Below are 5105 nucleotides of genomic sequence, written 5' to 3'. Positions count from 1 at the left end.
TGGGCATAATTAAGTGTGAAAATAACCGAAGGATATACAGTCAAATCAAAAATTATTCAGAGACCAGATATAATTTTTGATATTTTTTTTGTTCATGTGAGGATAGCAAAATAAAGTAAACTGTGACAAATCATACCCAAAACTTCTTCATACAGTGGACTACCAGTAAAATTGATACAAATTTGGGTCCCCAAATTTTTCAGACCGAGTCTGGGTTCAGGTTTGTTCAGGTTTGCATGAAGCTGGATGACAGCATGCCCAGGAGACTACAGGCTGTCATTGAGGCTAAGGGCTGCCCGACTAAGTATTCATAGTTGTGTAAATACTGTCATACTAACAGCTGTCTGAATAATTTTTGGTTGATTGTAATCTATTACATACCTTTCTATCAAAATTATCTAACATTATCAAGATGAATTTGTTCTGACACAGTTTAACTCTGAGTTCTTGTCATATTTTATTACCATTTTCTAAACTATAGTGAATAAACTGTTATAATGTGAGAAATGTTGAAGGTGTCTGAATAAATTTTGGTTTGACTATCTATTTGATAAATTAAGTTAACCAACTAACATTATACATACCCTTTTGGTTTCTGTACCCAATATTTCAAAATATTGGGTACATTAAAAAATATAAAAATATCGGTATCGGTACTCGGTATTGGCAAGTACCAAAAATAAAAGTATCGGTATCGGGCGAGTACTGGAAAAAGTGGTATCGGTGCATCCCTAGTTTAAATGGTGCTGAGTGTACAGAGAATTACTCTTCCATCTTTTCATCATAATAGTTTCAACTGTGTTGTTTTGATGTATTTTAAAGAGTTGGCAGTCAAAATTCAAACTGCTGGATGATAGATATTCTTTATTCTTTCTAACAAACAACAAAAGATATTGTGAATTACAGTATGTACAATATTTTCTAAATGTTTAAATTGCAGTGTACAGCGTTTATTATAAGGGGGTAGAATCCACATATCAGTACTCACTACTCACTATGAGTACTTTTAAATAAGCTACTCTTTTACTCTTACTAAAGTAGTTTTATGGACAAGTACTTTTTACTCTACTCACACTACATTTTTGTAATGTAATGATACTTTTACTTGAGTATATTTGTTTCGGCCTTTGTTTTGGCCGCGGAAGCATGGTAGCGTGCTTTGTCTTGAACGCACTTCATTCCACGAAACGTTTATTCCTTCTTAGTTATTTAGGTAAATAATCGACCAACAAAAAAATATATTAAAATTAAGATACAAATTATACCAAACGAAACTCGTTCCAAAAACGGGATTCTACAAACAAAAACGTATGAAGTGGTCAAAAAAATTTTGTCTGACCCACTTCCTTTCTTCCGGCATACTGCCGTCCGATTTACCACGCCCTTATGACGTTTACAGTTTTCTTTCTTAATTAACAAACTGAACTAAACAAAACACAAACAAATAATATTTAAATATAAAATAAAAATACACTTTCTTAAATGGCTACAACAATATTTTTTCAGTACTCATTCCACCGCTGGCCAATGAGAAGAGACCGCTCGGCTAATCATGAGATGTTCCTATGACCCCAAGCCAAATGTTAAGAGTTGTGGTGTGTACAGAGATAACAAAGGCTAAAGGGACAACAGACAAGTTTACATGGGTGTCAAGCACTTCAAAATGCTTCCCGCGAAGATCAAGCAGACCATAACTGAAGTGCCACTTCTCCTATAGTCATGAACTACGGCCAGTGTTACAAAATAAGCCAAAATCCTGATGTGAGGTTAGCAAAATGTAAAACAATAACCTTCTTCACTATACTGAGGTATGTAACAGCTATACGCGGCGTTGTTGACTTTCAACCGGTCAATCTATGCAATAATTAGGTTTCAAAACGCAACAGATGTTTCTCTATGATTTCACTCCTCTATGGAGCCCTGAAGCACTCACACTTTATTGACATTTGGGAAACACATTTTGTGATAAGACTGAAACATCAATGATAAGAACATCAATGATGAGAAAAAACATCTCACTTCTCTTTAACCAAAAATCTATGATCAAAGTCAGATCATTTCCTGATGTCACTTTTTATCTCCAGGCATCAAGTAGGAGCTGTTTCATCTTCTTATATACACGACAACATTACTGAAAACCTGGACTTGCACAAAGACTTTATCTTCCCAGAAAATTCAATGACATCTCCCTGGCATAGTAACTCAACTCTTCTAATTCTGTTCCATCACCAGCCATTCATGCATGACATACATTAGTGTCATCTCCGACCATAAACAACCCCGCTGAACTCAAACACACACTCCACACTTACTGCGGACCCCAAATCTGATCTGGACGTTTCTTGGTCACATTTTTACAAAAGATAAAAGACCATCATGTCATTCCAATCCTGTAGTACTTTCTTTTTTCCATGAATAACAAAACTGGAGGTGTACACTACCATTCAAAAGTTTGGGGTTGGTAAGATTCTTTTAATGTTTTTGTCAAGTTGCACCAAAGTTGTGGTTACATGATAAAAATACAGAAAAACAGTCAAATTGTGAAATATTATCACAATAACTGCTATTTTAATATATTTTAAAATGCAATTTACACCTGTGATGTAGGGCTGCACGATTATGACAAAAATCATAATTGTCGATTATTCCCTTGAAATTGTAATTGCGATTATTAATTACAATTATCACAATTTACATTGAATGATGTTTATACCATTGTTTGATGCAACTGCATGCCGTATTTTTATATGAAAATAAACAAGCTGAAAACACTCTAACTGAAAAACCTTTAGTGCTTTTCTATAGTATTAAGCCTTCAAATGTCAAATATACATCGGATTGGTTTCTTCTTTAAAGTATAAAAAAAGTAAAAAATATGAATGGTATTATAATGTTATACTCAAACTAAAACAATGGAAAAACCCTTAAGATAACATGTAGAAAGAAAAAAACATATCTTAAGCGTGCAGAATAACATAAGTGGACTTTGAACGATTAATTACCGCTTTGAACGATTACGTAATTGTGGCATCCATAATTGTAATCGCGATTAGAAATTCGATTAATTGTGCAGCCCTACTGTGATGCGAGCTGAATTTTCAGCATCATTACTCCAATCTTCAGTGTCACATAATTCTTCGTAAATCATTCTAATATGATGATTTGGTGAAACATTTTTCATTATTATCAGTGTTGAAAACAGTTGTGCTGCTTAATAATTTTGTGGAAGCAGCGGTACATTTGATTTCAAGAATCTTTGTTGACTAGAAAGAAAAAATCTTACTGACAAAACTTTTAAACGGTAGTGTAAACCATATAAAGCTACTGTACGATTTAAGTAAACTTATAATATAGCACAAGTTTTTAGACCACTTTTATGATACATTTGTAGTGCATATTTTAACTTTTGACAGCATAGGTCACCATCCAGTTTTGCTATATGGAGAAAAGGAGCTCAGACATTGTCTAACATCTCCTTTTGTGTCTCAAAGATGCAACTAAATAATAAGAGATCAAAAGACAAGAGGGTGAGTACATGAGGACCCATTCTTCGTTTCTGTGTCAATTATCTATTTAATAGGGTCGTCAAGGTGCTCAGCAAACATTAAAACATGTTGTGCTTATCAGCAATGCATCAAGTTTAGCATCACCAAATTATTGTATATCTGTCCTTCAAATCTATTGCCAACTGATCTTTCAGTAAACACACTTGACCTGTGAAGTGATTTTATATATCTGGACACATAGCATGCTAGAGTTGTTTTGTGAACTTAAGACATGTCATCTTCATATGGTCTTATCAGTGAAAGCATACAATGGACACATAGCATGCTAGAGTTGTTTTGTGAACTTAAGACATGTCATCTTCATATGGTCTTATCAGTTCATACAGCTGCCTGGAAATGAAGGCTATCTGATCATCAACACAAACTGTCCCTGGTAAGAGTACACAGTACTGTTGCATCACATGGCCTACCCTACATCAACACCATTCAAATCTTGCTATTCTATCACTTACACATGCCTTTAATCGCAAAATAAGCTACTATTCCAAGCTTGAATGGCATTTTCAAATTTTGTTCATAAATTAAAAAAAATAAAAATCTGTGGAAAGAGAACGGGTGTGAAGAATAGTCAATATAGAGTACATGCAATATATGTACAGCTTAGTGAGCCACACCCAGGAGCTGCTTATGGCTCCCTCTTCCCCTTTTACTTCTCAGCTCCCATCCCCCAACACGCGCTGAACTCATGGTATAGAAAAGCGGTGAGGGGCCCCTGGACGAAGATTTCGCCTGAAAAGGCTGTGATCCTAAGCAGGTGGCTTAAACTTTTGCTAAAAGTGCACATTATTGGAGTAATGTGTACTGATATTCTGAATTTACAATATAAATTTGCAAAGATTTTAAAGCACTTTTTATTGACCCACTGCATTTCTTAAAGATGATCATTAGATCATCTTTATGTCAGAGATCCTTTAAAGCGTTTTGAGTGTCAAAAACATGTTTGGAGTTGATAAGTTACATTCATTTCTATGAATAAGTTCAAACTGCTAGTGAATCAATGATTCTTTTTGTCACTCAAAAATGTTCCTGGATGTTGCCAGGTGGTTTATAATATAAATATTTGAGTAAATTATAGCAACATAAACATTGTTCATTACTACTTTGTATTGGTGCATATAAATGAAAATGTTTAATTAGTCTTTAATTGTGTTTATTTTGTTTTAGTTCATTTTAGAATTAACTTGACATTTCAGAGCAAATGCATAAAATTATCCATAAATGACTTTATCTTAGCAATATTAGCCATCCCTAACTGTGAAAGATGAACAATGCCAACTAAGGCCATATGTCTTCTTTACTAGTCTTACAGTATTTTTACTAGAGCCTGCTATGTTCTTGTGATTGAACACAACCATCAATCACTAGCATGATAAAAAGAGACACCCAAGAAGAAAATGACCAAACGCTCGGCTTTATGCTGTAAAATTAACGTTCATATTAATGTCCATTTACACAATAATATGGTCGGTGCGCTAGCTTTTAAATGCTAAACAAGGATCTCATTGTCCCTGGACAGCTGCCTTTTCCAGGAAAACAAAC

Source organism: Sinocyclocheilus anshuiensis, unplaced genomic scaffold (assembly GCF_001515605.1).
Source record: "Sinocyclocheilus anshuiensis isolate Anshui unplaced genomic scaffold, SAMN03320099.WGS_v1.1 scaffold834, whole genome shotgun sequence".
Classification (NCBI taxonomy): domain Eukaryota; kingdom Metazoa; phylum Chordata; class Actinopteri; order Cypriniformes; family Cyprinidae; genus Sinocyclocheilus; species Sinocyclocheilus anshuiensis.
This window is presented reverse-complemented; position numbering follows the sequence as displayed.